Source organism: Nicotiana attenuata, unplaced genomic scaffold, assembly GCF_001879085.1.
Source record: "Nicotiana attenuata strain UT unplaced genomic scaffold, NIATTr2, whole genome shotgun sequence".
Classification (NCBI taxonomy): domain Eukaryota; kingdom Viridiplantae; phylum Streptophyta; class Magnoliopsida; order Solanales; family Solanaceae; genus Nicotiana; species Nicotiana attenuata.
The window spans coordinates 24,275-45,067 of NW_017671310.1; positions in this window are offsets into that span (position 1 = coordinate 24,275).

Sequence of the window (20,793 nt, forward strand, 5' to 3'; positions counted from 1 at the left end):
TGGTTTCTGAAAATTTCTCTAAATATTAAGAATTCACTTTGTTAATATAAAAATTAACCCGATGTTTGAATCTTTTACGGGTTTGCATAATTGAGGTGTCATTTAAATCTCTTTCCACAAAACACTTTGTCCTTACAAGTAAATAAAGTAATAGGGAAACAATTAATTACTGTAAATAGTTTTAGTTGGTCACGGCACCATAGTATGCTCAAATAGCAAAAATATTTAATATTATACAAATAGAATGCACTATACTCCGAAATATTCTTCAAAGGTAAATCCGACTTTGGTAAAAATCAATTTGTTAAGTTATTAGATATTATTAACTCAACAGTATTACTAGTATAAAAACTAGCTGATTGTATATATACAGGAAGCATCTGGTTAAATGGGAGCGTAATTAGTAGTTTGAACAAAGTGTATACCGGTGAAACCAAGCCCGCTGAACAATCCGGTTTCCCAGTGAGGCAAGCGAAGCAGGGACGTGACCGTAAGAAATCGGAATCAAAGCGAGGAGCCCCTCGTATCGGGGCTCGAGCAAAACACCTGGTCTTGGAGGCATCGGGACTACGTCCTCCGGGTACGGTTCAAGTCCCGAGACTTCGGAGAGCATAACCAAACCACCGCACACGACTAACAAAGGGTCGTGATATCCGCGCCCAACCACATATCGCGGCGTAAATCGTGGCCCGTATCAGTGATGGATCAATGATTAGCGAAAAGAATGATTTTTACCTTTTTTAGAATTGTACTTAGCGTAAAACTCCCCTACTATATAAAGGGAAAACTAACTATTCATTAGGGACACTATAGCACGCATATCAAGGCAATATACTTATGTTTCTGAAAGCTATTCAGAGTTCTTGTTCTTGTTCATAAGTTCTTCACAAGTGCAAACTCCGAACCGAAGGTTGGTCTCTTATTAAGCTTTTAACCGAGCTCGGACTCACTCTTATCATTGGTCTGGTCATTTATTACATCTTTTATTTGCTTAATCTAACGTTATTGATCACTTGTATTGAATTAACCCACATATCCTTAAAATCGCGTGTAAATTTAATTGTTATCTGTTTTTAAGGGTAAACAGTTTGGTGCCCACCGTGGGGCTAAGGATAATAGTGAAATTTGAGACAAATTTCCATAACACACTGTATTTTATGGTTGTTCTTTGAGATTTTAATTTTAGGTCAATTTAAGAATGTAAAACTCTCAATCTGCTCACTTGAACGTTGATGCTGAGTCTGGCCGCCATGGCGAGAACAACAATATAGTGCTCGGTAATGAGGTGCCCCTGTTAACCCCAACGAAGTCCTGGTCATGGACCCAATCGATGCCAACTCACATGTGGTCATCGACGCAAACTTGCCTACTGACCCAGAGAATAGTGTACGCGGAGGAGCCCGAACAGTAGCCCGGGGTACGCACGACGGTGAAAGCGATGGGATCAATTTGCGGGTGATCTTCGAAATGTTACAAGCTCAGTAGGTGGTGACAGGCTGGTTACAGAACCAATGACGCGCCGCCAACAGAGTTGAGCCCGAACCATCCCGGAAAACACTCGAAGAAATGAACAAACCACGGAAAGGCCGGGTGAAGTTGAACCCGGGACCAACCCCGAAATAATAAAGATGGTTGAGGAATTGAAAAAGTGGGTGGAATTGGGGGAAAAGAAGATCGAAGCCAACGACAAAAAAGTGGAGACCTATAACTTCAGGATTGATCAAATCCCAAGAGCACAGATACTGAAAGGCCTGGATTCCAAGAAATTTGTCCAAAAGCCTTTCCCTACGTGACCTCCTACACGTTTTCCATTAAGAGGAACGACTTAGAAGACGAAATCGAGTATGTTCTGCTGAAAAAGTGAGAAACCCTGTCAAAAGGAGCAATGATATGGCATCACAACTTACCCCCTAATTCTATTGATTCGTTTGTTATGCTTGCAGATGCCTTTGTAAAGGCACACGCCGGGTTCATCAAGGTCAAGACCGGGAAGTTAGATGTGATGACTCATCACTTGATTTACAAGTCAATTCTATGTTCCGAGGTCTTAAAAACCTCTTTTTATGTTGCCTCGATTTGCGTGCACGGTCCTGGCGTATATCCGGAACGCTTTTATGTGAAAATTTGATAAAATACTAATTTTGCCTTTAAAATTAAATTTAAGTTGACTTCGGTCAACGTTTTGGAAAAACGGACCCGGACCCGTGATTTGACGGTCCCGGATGGTCCGTAATGGGACTTGGGCGTATGCCCGGAATTGAATTCCGAGGTCCCAAGCCCGAGAGATGAATTTTTGAAGAAAATTGTTTAACTGAAATTTTAAGAGTTTTTGGAAATTTAAATGTGTTTGAATTTGATGGTATCGGGCCTGTATTTTGGTTCTGGAGCCCGGTACAAGTCTTATAGGGTATTTAAGCTGTGCTTGTAAAATTTGGTAAGAAACGGACTTCACATGACGTGAATCGAACCCTCGGTTGTGAAATTTGAAACTTAAGAGTTGTTGAGATTTTTCTTTGATTTTGATGCTAAACTCGTAGTTTGAGGTGTTATTTTGGTGATTTGATCGCACGAGCAAGTTCGTATGATGTTTTTAGGTTAGTGTGCACGTTTGGTTTGGAGCCCCAAGGGCTCGGGTGAATTTTGGATAGGCCACGGAGTGAAAATTGCGAAGCCTGGCTCGCAAATGCGAGTGCATTTGCGAAGAAATATCGCATTTGCGAAGATGGGCTGGGCAGGGACCGCAATTGCGAACGGTAGTCCGCATTTGCGAAGAAAGCAGGGCAGGCCTACCTTCGCATTTGCGAAGCCTGGGCTGCAATTGCGAGTTCGCATTTGCGAACCTGACATCGCAAATGCAATATCTGCACCTGAGCAACTTATAACTTAGACGAAATTTCTTCATTTTTCAAACTTTCTCAAAACCTAAACTCTCTTGGGTGATTTTCCAAAGACATGTTCTTCTCCAAATCATTAGTAAGTCATTTCTAACTCATTTTCTTCAATCTATAACATCTTTTTACATGATTTCAACTCAAAATCAAGGGCTTTCATGGGAAATTGGGTGATTTTGGGTAGGACTTAGGATTTTCAAATTTTGGGAATTTGGACCTCGATTTAAGGTTCAATTTCAAAACAAATTATATATTTGAGTTCGTGGATGAATGGGTAATCGGGTTTTGGTTCGAACCTCGGGTTTCGACCAAGCGGACATGGGGTCGATTTTCGACTTTTTGGGGAAAATGATAGAAAACCTATAATTTAACATTGGGATTGAATTCCTTAGCATTTATTGATGTTGTTAAATTAATTTGGGTTAGATATAAGTAAATTGGAGGCGAATTCTAAAGGAAAAGCAGTGTTTGAGGCTTGAGTTGGCCGTGGAAGTTCGAGGTAAGTATTTGGTCTAACCTTAGCTTGAGGGAATAGGTGTTGTTCCTTATTAGCTATGTGTTAGTGTAGTGTACAACGTATAGGTATGGTGACGAGTATCTATACGTTGGTGTCAAGCATGCTCGTTGGTCTTAAATTGTGATCGTAGTGTTTCTTAATAAGTACTATGTATGCCTAAATTGTTGATTATCCATCTTGAGTAAGATTTATGATTTTCTTCTTGGTATTTGGTTATTGTTGAGCATTGGCTCTAGTTGAGGTGAGATGGTGAAGTTGATTATTGGTACAAGTTTGGTTATAGTTGATTCCCTTGCCTGGACATATTTAATTCTTATTGTTGATTCCCTTGCCGAGACGTATTTATACTTATTGTTGATTCCCTTGCCGGGATATTGTTGTTGCTATATATTGGGTGAGGAAAGAGTGATAAAGCACGAAGGGTAATGCCGTTCACATTCATACTTATGCATATGGTAAGGAAAGAGTGATAAAGCATGAAGGGTGATGCCGTGTACATTTACATTGATATTGATGCATATGGTGAGGAAGAGTGATAAAGCACGAAGGGTGATGCCGTGCACATTTCTAATATTTACATTGCGAGGAAGAGAGATAAAGCACAAAGGGTGATGCCGTGCACATTTTCATTACTTGATTGCGTTGGTGAGGATTGAGAGTAAAAGCACGAAGGGTGATGCCGTGCACTTATTGCCTGTTTGTTATGATTTCTTGCTGTTTTCGGTTCAATTTCCTTAATTGTCTTATTCCACTATCACTGTCATTCTTTATGTTGGTATTTCCCCCATAGCATGTTACCCCTCCCCCCTTACTTTTGAATTACTTCTGTTACTGTTATTCTTCTAGATACTGTATAACTGCAGGTTAATTATTTGTTGTGTCCTAGCCTCGTCACTACTTCGGGGAGGTTAGGCTCGACACTTACTAGCACATGGGGTCGGTTGTGCTGATACTACACTCTACACTCTTTTATGCAGATTTCGGTACTGGAGCATACAGACCTTAGCTAGGGGTTGCTGCCTTCAGTCCATCGGAGACCTGAGGTAGTCCTGCAGGCGTCCACAGGCCTTGGCGTCCCCTTCCTATCTAGTTTCTTTATGTTCTTTTCTATTTCAGAGACAGACATGTATTTATTTTGTTCAGACCCTGTTCATAGAATTCATAGATAGTCCGTGAGATTGTGACACCAGTTCTGGGTGGTTTATGTTTATGGATTCGTATTGGTATTAGATTAATCGTTAAATTTTGTTCTTCCAAATTATTATTTCCGTTATTTATAATTTGGTTAACTTGAAATTGTTGAGGGATTAAAAATGAAAAGGGTAAATTAATCGGAATTGTTGCTTGTCTAGCTTTCACTATTAGGCGCCATCACGACTCCCGAGGGTGGGAAATCCGGGTCGTGACAGACCTTTTCAAAGTAAAGCAAAGAGATAACAAGATACTCAGGTAATTTGTGAGGAGGTTTCAAATTGAACGGATGGATCTGCCTGTGGTCGCACACGATTGGGTCGTTCAAGCATTCACCCAAGGACTCAACCACTGAAGCTCTTTGGCTTCACAACAGTTTAAATAGAATTTGATAGAATACCCAGCGATAACTTGGGCCGATGTCCATAACAGGTACCAATTAAAAATCAAAGTTGAAGACGATCAGCTCTGGGCCCCCTCCGGGTCTATGTATCCCATCATAATTAGTGACAGGTCTAAAAGAATCGTCGATCAAATAGCAAGACCAACCAGAGATCGGTATCAACTGTATAGCGGAAGGGATAATGGATCTGGGCATAACCCTGCGAGAAATGAAAAAAGGAACAATCAAGGCCGCAATAGTCGGGGACTCATGAGTAAACACGATTTCGACAGGACAATCGGGACCAGGGAGGCACCGAGATTATCATAATACAATTTCAGTATCGATGTCGCCAGCATCGTATCTGCCATCGGACGCATCAAAGATACCAAGTGGCCTCGGCCATTGCAATCCGATCCTGCCCAAAGGGACCCCAAACTGATGTGTAAGTATCATGGCACTCACGTCCACAGGATCGAAGATTGCTGACAACTAAGAGAAGAAGTGGCCCGGTTATTCAATAACAGACACCTCCGAGAATTTCTTAATGATGGAGCCAAATATCACTTTAGGAATAGGGACTCCAACAAACAGACCGATCAAGAGGAACCTCAGCACGTCATCAACATGATCACTGGTGGAGTCGACGTCCCCCAGGGGCCAATGGTATAACGCACTAAGGTGTCCGTTACAAGGGAAAAACAAACTCGAGATTACATGCCAAAGGGGACCATCTCTTTCAACGATGAGGACGCTGGAGGCATCGTACAACCGCATAATGACGCACTGGTAATATCTCTACTCATAAATAAATCTCGAGTTAAGCGTATGTTGATTGATCCAGGTAGCTCGGCCAATATCACCAGATCGAGGGTCGTAGAGCAGCTGGGTCTACAAGACCAAATAGCACCTGCAGTCCGGATTTTAAACGGATTCAACATGGCATGCGACACTACTAAAGGGGAGATAATCCTGCCGGTAAACACCTCCAGGACCATTCAGGAAATGAAGTTCTAGGTGATTGAAGAGGATATGAGATATATTGCTCTATTCGGAAGGCTATGGATTCACAACATGAGGGCAATACCCTCGACGCTACACCAGGCACTGAAGTTCCCCACACGGGGATGGATCAAGACGGTTTACGGAGAGCAGCCGGTCGCAAATGAAATGTTCGCGGTCGATGAGGTGATCCCGATATCAGCACTCTCGACATATAAGAACACAGTGCCAGTTAGGAAGGAACTAAATAGAAATCACCGACACCAACCCCGACCGAACCGGAGAAGCAAGAAACAAACGAGGATGATGGTTACGAAGTTCTTAGGTTGTTCATCACCCTTGACGATTCCAATGCCACCAAATCAACGGGCGGGGTGCTGGAGCAAGTCATACCGATCGAACACTTGCCCGATCAAAAGGTATACCTGGGCACGGGGTTAACCCCCGAGCTCAGGAAAAAACTCATTAATTTCCTTATAGCTAACATGGATTATTTCGCTTGGTCCCACCTAGAAAGACAGGGATACCACCTGAAATAACCTCTCATAAGCTAAGCTTGGATCCGAAGATCCACCCGGTTAAATAGAAGAGGAGGCCTCAGTCCAAAGTGAAGCATGCATTCATCAAAGACGGGGTATCTAAACTCCTTAGAATAGGATTCGGGAAGTTAAGTACCCATATTGGTTGGCTAACATAGTAGTAGTGCCTAAAAGGGGAAATAAATTAAGAATGTGCGTAGATTACAAAGACTTGAACATGGCGTGCCCCAAGGATTCTTTTCCTTTGCCTAACATCGATCGCATAATCGATGCAACGGTCAAGCACGAGATACTCAGCTTTCTCGATGCCTACCCGATGTACAACCGAATCCGGATGGACCCGGGTGATCAAGAAAAAACTTCTTTAATCACTAAATTCGGCACCTATTGTTATAACGTAATGCCGTTCGGACTAAAAAACATTGGTGCCACTTATCAACGCCTAGTAAACCGGATGTTCAAAGAATAAATAAGAAAATCAATGGAAGTTTATATTGACGAAAAGTTAGTTAATTCCCTGCGAGCAGAAGGTCATTTGAAACATTTGCAGGAAACATTTGACATATTGATGAAATACAATATGAAGCTGAACCCAAAGAAATGCGCGTTCGGGGTCGTATCCGGAAAGTTCCTTGGATTCATGGTGTCCAACCGGGGGATCGAGATCAATCCCGACAAAATCAAAGTAATAGAAGATATCACCATGGTGAACGGTGTCAAGGCTGTTCAGAGACTAACCGGGCACATAGCCGCTCTGGTCCGGTTCATATCGAGGTCCTCCGATAAGAGCCATCGGCTCTTCTCATTATTGAAGAAGAAGAATAACTTTTCTTGGACCCCGGAGTGCAAACAAGCTTTGGAGGAACTCAAACGGTACTTTTTGAGTACACCCTTGCTCCACACTCTGAAGGCAGAACAACAGTTGTACCTGTACTTAGCGGTATCCGAGATAGTGGTAAGTGGAGTCTTAGTCCGGGAAGAGGAAGATACGCAATTTCCTATCTATTATGTTAGTAGAACTCTAGACGAGGCCGAAACAAGGTATCCTCACCTAGAAAAATTAGCACTCGGTTTGCTAAGCGCCTCTAAAAAGTTAAAGCCGTATTTTCAATGCCACCTCATATGCAATGTAACTTCTTACCACAAAGGAACATAATGCACAAACCCGAGCTCTCGGGCTAGTTGTCCAAATGGGCCATAGAAATTAGCGGGTACGATATCAAATATCGCCCCCGACTGCCATCAAATCTCAAATTTTGGCAGACTTTGTGGCTGACTTTACGCCAGCCTAATAACCGAAGTCGAAAAGGAATTGTTGTTAACCTCGGGGACTTCCTCGGGAATCTAGACCCTCTTTACGAACGATGCCTCGAATGTAAAGGGTTCCGGACATGGCATCGTGTTGAAGCCGCCTACGGGTAACGTAGTTAGGAAATCTATTAGAACTGTGAAATTGACTAACAATAAGGCCGAGTATGAGGCCATGACTTCGGGTCTTAAATTGGCTAAAAGCTTGGGGGCTGAAGTGGTCGAAGCTAAGTGAGACTCCCTCCTTGTGGTAAATCAAGTCAATGGGATTCGAAGAAAAAGAGGAACGAATGCGAAGGTACATAGACAAATTACAGGTGACGCTGCATCAATTCAATGAATGGACCCTACAGCACGTACCCCGGGATCAAATAGCGAAGCCGATGCTCTGGCTATCTTGGGACCATCGGTTAATGACAATGAATTCAACTCAAGAACGGTTGTACAACTCATGAAATCTGTAGTGGAAGAAGTCCATGCCGAAATAAACTCATCAAGTTTGACTTGGGACTGGAGAAATAAGTATATAGACTACTTGAAGACTGGGAGTTGCCCTCGGATCCTAAAGAATCGAAAGCTTTGCGTACGAAGGCTGTCGGGTTTAGCCTATCCAAGATACTTCATTCAGAAGAACATTTGACGGCCCGCTCGCCATATGCTAGGGTCCAGGAGACACCGCATATATTTTGAGGGAAGTTCACGAAGGCACCTGCGGGAATCATTCGGGGGCAGAGTCTTTGGTTCGTAAGATAATCAGAGCTGGTTATTACTAGATCGATATGGAGAAAGATGCCAAGGACTTTGTACAAAGATGTGACAGCTGTCAGAGGCGTGCACCGATGATCCATCGGCCCGGAGAGCCGCTACACTCGGTCCTGTCACCTTGGCCGTTCATGAAATGGGGAATAGACATTGTCGGTCCCCTGCGGTGGGCACCTAGTAAGGCACAATTCATATTGTTTATGACTGACTATTTTTCTAAATGGGTCGAAGGTCGAGCATTTGAGAAAGTCCGAGAAAAAGATCATCGATATTATTTAGGACCACATAATATACCGGTTCAAGATACTGGCTGAGATCGTGTATGATAACTGGAGGTAGTTGATCGGCAGCAAGGTAAACAAGTTTTCGAAGACCACAAAATTAGAAAGATTCTATCCACACCCTATCACTTAGTAGGAACGGACAGGTGGAATCTACAAACAAGACCATACTCCAAAATCTGAAGAAAAGGTTGACCGATGCCAAAAGAAAATGTAAGGTAGTTCTACCCGAAGTCTTGTGGGCGTACTATACGACCTCTAAATCTAGTACCGGGGCCACTCCGTTTTTATTGGTCTACGGTGCCAAAGCATTAATACGGGTTGAAGTGGGAGAACCAAGCCTCATGTTCTTATATGCGATCGAAGAATCAAACGGTGAGGCCATGAACATGAACTTGGAGCAATTGGACGAGAGGTACGAGGTCGCCCTAGTCCGGTTAGCCGCCCAGACACTACAATCGAAGAACCAGCCTCCGACACTTGAATATCGGAGACTTGGTGTCAAAAAAGTAACACTGCACACCCAGAACCCAAATGAAGGGAAGCTGGGGCCGAATTAGGAAGGGCCATATCGGGCCTTTGGAATTACCGGCAAAGGCTCGTACAAACTCGAAGTAGGAGACGATGTACAGCTACCGAACAATTGGAATGTGACACACTTAAAGCAGTATTACTGCTATGGTACGATTTTATTTCCCCTTTTATAACAGTATGAATCGGACTAACACTTGTAGGCAACAGCCAAAGGAGAATATGACTATTAGGTCTGAAAGCACGTGTTGCACTCTTTTTTCCTTGAATCAGTTTTGTCCCAAATGGGTTTTTCCTGCAAGGTTTTTAACGAGGTAACACTGGATCGTGCTAACTTAGATTTACAGACCGGTTTTAAATCGGGGTCCATGGCCGCATTAATAGTACCTGAGCCCTTTCTAAGATCAACCTCGAATACTGGGGGCCATCACCCTCGGATTAGACTTCTTAGCAAGGAAAGAAGGGAACTTTATACTTGAACAGCTTAGGCCCGGTGGTTAGGATTTATTTTATGGGCCAAATGGTCGAATGAACCGTGCCCGCATAGGCCACCGTAGCCGTAATACAAGCTTTTACTCGCCTTCGATCATGTACTTTACACACAAAAATAAAAGAAAGTTCCCACCTTGCTATTATATACTTTTGCCTTTTAAAACATCGAGCCTAAGGGCTATCCCTATTCGGGGGCTATCGAGCCCAAAGGCTACCCTTACCCGAGCCTAAGGGCTTTCCCTATTTGAGGACTATCGAGTCCAAAGGCTACCCTTACCCGAGCCTAAGGGCTATCCGTATTTGAGGACTATCGAGTCCAAAGCCTACCCTTACCCGAGCCTAAGGGCTATCCCTATTGGGGGACTGTCGAGCCTAAGGGCTACCCCCGCCCAGGGACTGTCATTCGAAACATATTCAGACATATTGGGATATGAAATCCTAGAAGCACAAAACCTGTTAGGTAATCCCTAAACCCAAAAAGGCTACAACCACGGTAAACATGGGCTCGGAGACGTTCGAATCCCGTTATGAAAACATAAGTCCTTCAATAAAAATTCAAAACCTGCCAAAAGGTTACCCTCGGCAAAAGCATCGTCTAAGAATTCTTAAGCATTCTTGGGAAACACCCGGTCACTTTGAGTTTTCGGAACTTCGAGCAAATAAAAAATTACATCGAAAACCAAATGACTTGTTACTACATTAGATTCTATGCTAAGGCATTAGAAATATTTGCAAGAATGAAAATTGTGAAAAGATGCTAAAACAATTGAAATTGCCATAAGGGGAAATTTTATATATTATTATCTTTACATTGGCCCAACATAAACGCCTCAAGATAAACAAAAAACATGTAAATAAAAAAAAACCTAAGTCAGTCATGCATGATCTTCACCGGAGCCCAATTCGTCACTAGAACCATCGGACCTTCGAAGTCTTCAGAACTTTCGGAGCCCTCTTCACCTTCCGGTTCGGCCAATTTTATGTCCTCGACCTCATGTCTTTTTGCCTACTCAACCTCGGTAGACAGGTCGAAATCTCGAGCATAGATCTTTTCAAGGGTCTCCCTTCGTGACAGCCGCCTTACATATTCGGCATTGGTCTTCAAGCGGGGCTCGACTTCCTCAATGTAGGCCTTGTATTGGGCCACCATCTCCTCGACATCAGCAGAGTTTGTCTCCAACTGGGACCTCGTAGATTCAAGATCTCTTCCAAGGGCATCCCGTTCTGCGGTGGGCGAGTTCAGCTGTGCTCGGAGATCTTCATTTAGCTGAGCCCATTTATCAGCTTTCTCCTTTGCCACCCGAAGTTGAACCTCTACAAAAGAAAGCTTTTCCTGGGCGGTCTCTTTCTCCGAGGCCAGCAGATCCATCTTGTTCTTCCACCCGTTGGCCATGACCTACACCTCATCCACCTCCTTTCGAAGCTGGTCGATTTGGTCGATCTTGATGGACGTGTGAGGTTTGGTCGTTAGCCATTACGACTAGTTCCTCGTTTCTAACTTTGAAGACCTTTACCTTTTCGACCAAGTCATCATGCTCCCGCCTTAGGTACGATGCTTCTTTCTGAGCCCCGTCCAACTCGTCCTGAAGGTTCTTAATGACCTTTTCTTGCTGCTCGTGGAGAAGCTTGTACATGTCCCTTTTTTGGAAAAGCTCCTTAACCTCAAGCTCGAGCTGGTTGACCTCAGCCCGGTATCGAAGAATGCTCTCGTGATGAAGTATCGAGGCCTACAAAAGGGTGAAAGACGTGAGAAATATCAAAAGCTAAGTAAAAGTTCGAAGGAGCATAATGATGCCTTTCCCGATTCAGCGCCTGCTGCGCCTCATTGAAAAGGCATGGCACGTTCACCTCATTCATCTTTGCTTGGTCCTCCTAGGTCACCAGGCATCAGAGGTAGCTCGCTACTCCCATGAGAGTAGAAAATACTCGGGCATACTCTGGGACGGTAAGTATTATCGATCTCTTGTGGCCAGGATCCGCACTCGGGGCGGGGAACTGATTGATCAACTTTAGGCTCGAACTCGGCCTGCCAACTTCCGAAGACGAATCCTTCTTTGGAACTTCCAGGTCACCCAGCCCGAAAAAAATTTCTAAAACAAATGAGTCCACGCCATGAAAAAATGAACGAAGGGGATCGTCCGCACTATGAACTCCTTCATTAGACCTCTCATTTGCTGCTCGGGCCTCCTCGAGAATGGACTCAGTGTAGGAGGGTGACCTGAAATCTCAATTATACTGGGTGCTTCCTTTGAAGCAGAATCGGCGTCCCGTGGGGTCTCAACCCTTATCTCCATATCGATCTCTCGAGTGTTAGGGAGATCTGCCTCAAACATCTCCCCCCTTCGGCTGTTGCCTGCTCCTTGGCAGAGATAGACCCGTGGGACACATAAATATCTTCTTCTTTGTGATTATCCCTGAGCCGAAGAAGTGAATCCGAGTCTAGTGCTCGGGAATCGGAGCTTTTCTTTGGCTTAAAAGCTACTCTCCTCTTTAGCTTCACTACCAAACTCAGGGAGCCCGAATCCTTCCTCTTCTTCTTCTTCTTCTTCTTCTTCTTCTTTTCCCCTGCTGTAGCCCCAAGCTATCCTGAAGCGGAGGGATTAATAGAAAAGTGCACGTCCTCGTCCCCTTCTAAAGGCCTAAGTTCAGTGGTATTAGGCAAACTTACAAAAAAAAAAGGAAAGAAGAGTAAGTATGATGTAAATAGGAAAGCCTGATGTTACCTATTCTGGGAAAGGCCTTACCATGAGACGGGCCTCCCATCGGCCCTTCGAGAGTCTGCGCCATGTGAGCTTAAAGTACGACATCTGAGTACAAATGCCCTCGATCCATTCCTTAAGCCGGGGAACCACATCCGGAACCCGGGCAACAGCTGCATAATTATAAGCATAAATGAGAAGAAAGAAATTAAAGAAAAAGAATTTTGACGTTTAAAGAGAGATTTTACTCACGAGACACATTCCACTTCTCCGAGAATGGCATGTATTTGGGGGGGATTAAATCCTAGGTTTTCACTCGAACGAAGCGTCCCTGCCAGCCCCGATCTCGATCTTCGTCGATGCTCAAAAAGGGGGCATTGCTGGCCCTGCGAGTAAGCTTGATCAGTCCCCCTAGGAATATTCGGGGACTGTATAGTCAAAGTAGGTGGTCGATCATGAACCTAAAAGACTCGGTCTTTTTCAAAAAGTAGCGGAGTAGGATCACGATCCTCCAAAGCGATGGGTGGATTTGTGCGAGGCACACCCCGTACCTCTTACAAAAGTTCAGAACGACCGGGTCCACCGGGCCCAATGTGAAGGGGTAAGTGTAAACAGTTAAGTACCCCTCCATGTGGGTAATAACGGTGTCCTTTGGACCAGGGACTACAACGTCCTTGACCTCCCAATTGCAGTCCTTTCGAACTATACGAAGAACATCTTCTGTTACTGAGCATATGTACCTCGAGACTCCTTCACCCCAGTTCTGTTTGCGTGAAGGCTTCTCGACTTTAAAGTTCTCTGTAATTAAGCAGCCCCCGGGAATGAACGCTTTCAAGAGAGGCTCAGAGGCCGGTTTGTTAGTTTCCACATTAGGGGAAGCCATTTTGAGGGAGACTACTTTAGGGGCAACTGCCTCAGTACTAGCGGCCGATTGAGAAGATGAAGAGGCAACTTGTTGTGGAACAGATTTAGATGTTTTATCCATTACTACTTGAAGAAGTTTGGAAATTCAAGAAAGGATTTTGTAGGATAAAAAGTTGAGTCAAAAAATTTAGGGAAAAAACCTGGGTAAAAACCTAAAATTACTTTGGAGTCTTGAAAAGAAAGAGAGAAGATTTGAAAATTTGAAAAAGGATTGGTAATAGCTTGAGAATTCGAGGGCAGAAGCTTGGTCAAAAAGTGAAAAAAGGAACAATGGGTGAAGCCTTTTATAGAAGAATTCGTGTCGCTTTGTATGCGGAGGCAGCCTACTGATGATCGACACGTGTCCGAAGTCAGAAGGACGTGATTGACGAGAAGTTTTGACTTCTTTGTCGTTTCTGTTACGGCGTGTTGAAGAAAGAATCGTGAAGCATCTGTCCTTTCTCATCATTTCGGAAAGCCTACTCTCTGAGAAACAAGGGGACTATCTGTATAAGGGTGAAACCAAGCCCGCTGAACACCCTGATTTCCCGGTGAGGCAAGCGAAGCAGGGAAGTGACCGTAAGAAATCAGAATCAGAGCGAGGATCCCCTTGTATCAGGGCTCGAGCAAAACACCTGCTCTCGGAGGCATCGGGACTACGTCCTCTGGGTACGGTTCATGCCCCGAGACTTCTGAGATCATTACCAAACAACCACATACGACTAACAAAGGGCCGTGATATCCGTGCCCAACCAGATATCTGTCACGACCCAATTCCCCAAACCCGGTGGTGATGGCGCCTCTCGGGAAGACAAGGCCAGCCAACAGAACAACAACGCCTCTTTTAACAGTTACTTAGCATGAATAAGTCTGAAATAGAAAGAAAAAAAATCATATTGCGGAATAAACGTGATAAAACAGGAAATCCCATCCCGACTCAGCCCGAAATCGGGGTGTCACAAGTCACGAGCATCTAGAAGGATTTTTGATACAACTAAAAAGCCTGTAATACATAGAAAAAAAATCTGGAATTAAAAGAAAGAAGTCTGATGCCGTGAACGCTGGCGGTCACCTTGCTCAGCTACGATAGCCAATCCTCAACCAGCTCAAACCCGCTACCGGGTAAACCAGTACCTGCATCTGCACGCGAGGTGCAGGGAGTAAAGTGAGTACTCCAACTCAGTGAGTAATAAAGGTAAATAATAACTGAGCAGCAAGAAACCACGTAAAGCAAGCCATCATGCTATATAGAACAGTGTAACCCTTTGAGAAAAACAGTGAAATCGTGAAAATCTTTAGAAATATCTAGACTCAGTTTAAAACCTCTTTTGAAAATATCTCTTTCCAACAGTTAAGCAAATGAATGCGAAACAGATAGTGCAAGTCAGCACAAAAGTCAGCCCCTCGGGCATGGCACTCCATTAACAAATAACACCAGGGTATCAGGTAAGCAGTGTAAGAAGTAGCATAGAAGCCAATGAAATGCGAGTAATGGAATGTCATGACAAATAATACAAATAGGAACAAATGCATGAGCGCAATGCAATGCATATGACGGTACACACCGGTACCCACTGCGGCGTGAACCCGAGCCATCCATATATTTAACATCGACAGCGCTCACTGGGGGTGTGTACAGACTCCGGAGGGGCTCCTACAGCCTAAGCGCAAATAATCAAGCCATCTCGTGGCACCAACCAGGCCCTCGGCCTCAATATTAATACAATACCGCTGCGGTGCGCAGCCCGAGCCATCCATAAATCCAGAAATCACTATAACACTGCTGCGGCGCGCAGCCCGATCCATGCTCAGTCCAGAAATGCACATAAGCCACTTGGGCAATATCAAAATAATGGTTCTCAGCTCAAAACGTCAATAAAATATTGTTTAAATTTTCAAATCTTAGAAAAATGGCTGAGTTTGCAAAACAGTATTAAAACCCTGGACCGAGATCAAATAATATGCAAAGTAATGCGAAAACAGTGATATCGATCCTTGAATGATTCACATAGTTGGCACGAAGCCCAAACATGGCAATCAGCCCAAATTATGATGATAACAAGTAGTTTCAGTCAAATACGTAGTAATTTCATCAGTCGGGACGGACCAAGTCACAATCCCCAACGGTGCTCTACCCCACGCTCGCTATCCGGCGTGCAAGTCACCTCAATACAGCACTATGATGTACAAATTCGGGGTTTCAAACCCTCAGACTATCATTTACAATCATTACTCACCTCGAACAGGTGAAATCTCTAGCTCGCGCCGCCTTTGCCCCTCAAATCGGCCTCCACGCGCATCGAATCTATCCAAAAACAGAGCGAATACATCACAATATGCTAAGGGAACAATACCCAATCGAAAACAATCGAAAAATAGCAAAAATCTCGAAACTAGCAAAACCCGAGCCCTGGGCCCACTTCTCGAAAAATCAAAAAATTCACATCAATGGATTCCTCATCTCGCCACGAGTCTATACATATCAAATTTACCAAAATCCGAGCTCAAATGCTCCCTCAAATCCCAAATTTAAATATCAAAATCCCAAGCCCTAGTTCATCAATTTTTAGGCTTAATTCCATGAATGTCTAGGTTAATTTCACATAATAATCATGTTTTTAACTCAAAAATCTTACCTCCAATAAACTCCAGTCGAAACCCTCTTCAATTGCTCCCAAAAAGCTCTCAAGATGCTCAACAATGGTGGACAAATATCCCAAGCTCGCGGATGAAAATGATATTTAAAACCCTTCTGCCCAGGCCATTTTTCGCTTCTGCGGTCCCGTTTACGCTTATGCGGGACCGCTTCTGCGGCCTTCTCTCCGCTTCTGCGGATCCTCTTAAAAATCCAAAAACCGCTTCTGCGGTAAACCTTTCGCTTATGCGGACCCGCCTATGCGGATAATTTTCCGCTTCTGCGGAAAATGCTTGACCTTAGCCCTATCGCACCTGCGACGTCTGCCCCTCTTCTGCGCAACCACATCTGCTGTTTTCTTTCCGCAGATGCAGAAATACCTGCTGCTGCCAAAAAACCTGCAATTCCAAACTTCAAATTTCATTCCGATAGCCATCCGAAATCACCCCGAGGCCCTTGGGACCTCAACCAAAAGTGCCAACCCATCCTAAAACATCATACGAACTTGTTCCAATCATCAAAACACATCAACTAACACCCAAAATCGTCAAATTACATCGAATTCAAGCCTAAGTTCTTCAAAAACTTCTGAAATACGCATTCGATCAAAAACCCGACCAAAACACCTCTGAATGATCTGAAATTTTGCGCAAACATCACAAATCACATAACGAAGCTACTGCAACTCTCGGAATTCCATTCTGACCCTCGGATCAAAATCTCACGGAATTTGCCAAAATACCAACTTCGCTAATTCAAGCCTAATTCTACACCGGATGTCCAAAATAATTTCCGATCACGCTCCTAAGTCACAAATCATACCCCGAAGCTAACCGAATCACCGGAAATCACATCCGAGCCCTCTAACTCAATAGTCAACATCCGGTTGACTTTTTCAAACCAAGCCTTCCTTAAAGACACTAAGTGTCTCATTTCCATCCAGAATCAATCCAAATCAACTCATTCACACAAGACTCGTATAATAACAGGAAACCAAAAATGGGGAAAACGGGGCGGTAACTCACGTGACGACGGGTCGGGTCGTCACATCCTCCCCAACTTAAACAAACGCTCGTCCTCGAGCGTACCCAAAGTTGTACTAGAAGCCAACCAATAGCTGAATGACCTTACCAAACATACACCCGGGGTGATCCCACGTCACCCTATCTCGCATAGGTCCGATAATACAACATAGCTGAAATCTCACAATCCATCTAGACCGTGAACCGTAGAACCACATTGCACTTTCCGAAATCATACACAAGATCAGAACCTCATGTCTATATTCAGAATAAACCCGAACCAGATGTAATAACCCATACCTGCAACCTCAGGTGAGACCATCTGATATACCACATAATCCAAACACTCGAAACGATAGCCTCTATTCACAGCAGTTGCCCACAATAACCAAATACCGGTAGAAAATCTTTTATTAGCTAAAGTCTTATTCCAACACTTTCATATACTGCCAACGACAAATGGAACACGCAATAAACCATAACCATTTCTCAAATCAACCATTCATGAAGCCACTTCCCTATTGACTAATACCACAGCAGATTCCGAGCCGAACCTCGATATTATCCTTCCAACAAGCTGAAAATCTAATCCGTTCGTATTCATTAGTGACTCCAACAATCACCTCGAATCCAACACACCGCTCTGGTGATATGACACCTCAATATAGGCCTAAGCCACAACTTGCATGATACACGCACCAATAAAAACGGTCTGAACACACTCAAATCATGATAAATGACTCAAACAAAAGAGCTGTACCTCAAGCTCATCAGTACCATTACAACATAAGGCTGAGACCCCGTCTCACATCATAGAAATAGAATACTTTAATATACCCTGAAAGTTCATAACCAATACTCCATTTACCGAGCAACACTCAATCACTCTTTCCGCTCGACTTTCTCTATAAATCCTCAATAGAACCGCACCACATGTGCCCATATCCAACAAATCATAACGTCTCACAATACCGAAAAGCAACTCATAGATCTCCCCAGATCACTAACAAGTTCAATAACAATTGAATCAACCTACCCCTCAACAATACAACTCGGGGCCATCCAAGCTAACTCAAGCTAAATACGTAGCCACATCGGCCTGCCAACGAACTCAATACCAAGAAGCCTGAAGCTGCTCCTTCCACTACTATAACTCCTGCCGGAGCCGTACGATACGGTGCCCTACACCAAATCAATACCAAAATCCACAATCTCGCCCGGCGACATGCCCGGCCACAAGAAACGCATCCGAAAAAGTCCCTCCATACCGGAACTGAATCAATGGTAGAAACCTCTGCACTGACATCCGTCACGAAGGCCCAATTAAGAAAAGCAGTCCTTCCCAGCCGTCCACTGGTCTTTGGAATACAAACCACTCTGCTAGATCAAAATTTGATGCACCTCGCCACGCAACCTGTGGCATTTTCCGGCATAGCCCATAGCACAATAGTCTAGAATAACCCAACACTGAGACAACCAGTCTACACCCTAATATCATATCCAAAATCTAATATACCAAGCAAAGAAAGATCCACTCGGGCCTCCAAATCCCAACAGCCGCTAAACGGTGCCGATACACATGCTCCACAACCACTACATAGGCTATAAATGCAAACTTCCAGTCTCCACTCCATATAGCACACGAATCACCATGCCTGATCCCAAATTCTGCAGTATGAATACATATCACACCCCAAGTACCCAATCATTCCACGAAAGATATTCTAAAATTCCCCTGTGCCATCACACAAACTCAGATATCAACAGTCGATCTAACAAGAAAATGCTGCAACACTACCGAAGTATCATCAGTCTAATCACATTACCCTTTTTCCGAGACATATACTTTCGTCTTAGCAGTATCATTCCCTGGGTTATCTGAGGCTACCCGTTGCCTAGGAGTTTTATGAACTTCCTTTTAGAACTGAACTGAAACCTCGAACACGCAAATCTCAATCCTCCACAACATACCGCGTATACCATACCATCTGATAACTGTGATTTTAACATGTTTTATGCCCATACTTGCCTATGCTTTATGTGTGAATTGTCATAAAATAGACCCAGAATGCTTACAAAGTGCGCTTGATTGCAGGTTTGAGCGACAAGATGACGAAAGTCAAAAATCAGCTCGAAACAGAGTGAAACCTGCTCAAGTGTCAAAAATCATTGAAGTAGGGACAAAAGGACCTAGCGCGGACCGCACTGATTTGCTGCGCGGCCGCGCTAGGAGATTCAGAGAGCATCCATTTCAGTGGTTTCCATGCGCGGTCAGCGCTCTTTTCTACGCGGTCAGCGCTGGTGTCCATGCGGTCGCGCTTCATTGTTGTGCGGTCCGCGCCCATTAGCCTGCGCGGCCGCGCTACCTCTTTGTGCGGTCCGCGTCCCCAGCTTCAGAAGTGAATGATCGAAGGCCAAGACCCCTACGCGGTCGCGCTACATTTCTGCGCGGTCCGCGCCAGCCCCGCAGGGGTATTTTTGTCCAGTTTTTCTGGCATAGTATAAATAGAATATTTTATTATTTCTAGTAAAAGTTTTTTACATCAGATAGCAGCAGCACTCGTGAGACTCAAGTTTTAGCCTATTTTGGGCATTTTCATCTTGTTTTATCGTGGATTCTTGTAGATTAACATTTTAGTTAATTAATATGTTGATTTTATCTACTACTTCTTCAATTTCTGTTGCTATTATGGCTAGCTAAACCCATTAGCTAGGGTTGTGGCTCAACCCTAGTGTGGGTAATTAATGAGTGTGATTGTTTAATGCTTGAATGATGTTGGGTGTTTGATATTTGGGCTAATTTTATGTTTTAACTAGGATTTGGTGATTGCAAACACTAAGTCTAGCTTAGTGAGTCTTGACTCTTCTTGAGAAAGAGTGTCTATGACTCCAAAATTAACCCAACAAGGAATTGGGATGGACCCATGAGAATGGTAGTCCCAATTAACGGGTAAAACCTCGAGAGAGTAATTACCGAACTTGAACCATAAGTTGCTTGGCTTGTTAGCCTACCCAATTGGTCTCGAGAGAGTCAATTGGGCAAAATCACTCTTTCTACCGAGAGGTGTGAGAGTGAGTGCACTCGTGCAACGGTTATAGCATAAGCCCCATAATCATCATTCTTGTATTAGGAATCTCTACCCGTTAGTTGACCACCTAGGTAAATGCCACGACCCTAGTGCCTTTCTCTATCTTGCATACAACCTAGAATTAACCTCTTAGCACAATTTAGTTATAATTAGTAGTTGCTAAATTCTAGTTGATAATCATAAAAAAAAAACCAAAAATGATAGAAGATTAATTAGAAGCAAACACGCATTTCTAGGCTAAGCAAATATCCAACTCCCTTTCTAGCTCCCTGTGGAAATTGACCCCGATACCACTATTGGGTAAAAGTATTAGCGCCCACTCTTCCTAAGGTTGAGTCCGCTGCGCGATAATCACTTTTTGGCGCCGTTGCCGGGGAGCTTACGGTGTTGACTATTTGTGTAGCTAGTTTTGTGTTTTGCTTCTCTTTCCTTCTTTTTACTAACTTTATCTGTGTTGATCCATCAGGTACACATGGCTCTAAACGGAAATGACCCTCTTGGCAATGCCTTGGCGGGGGAGGAGGTTGAAGATGTTTGCAATATGAGCTT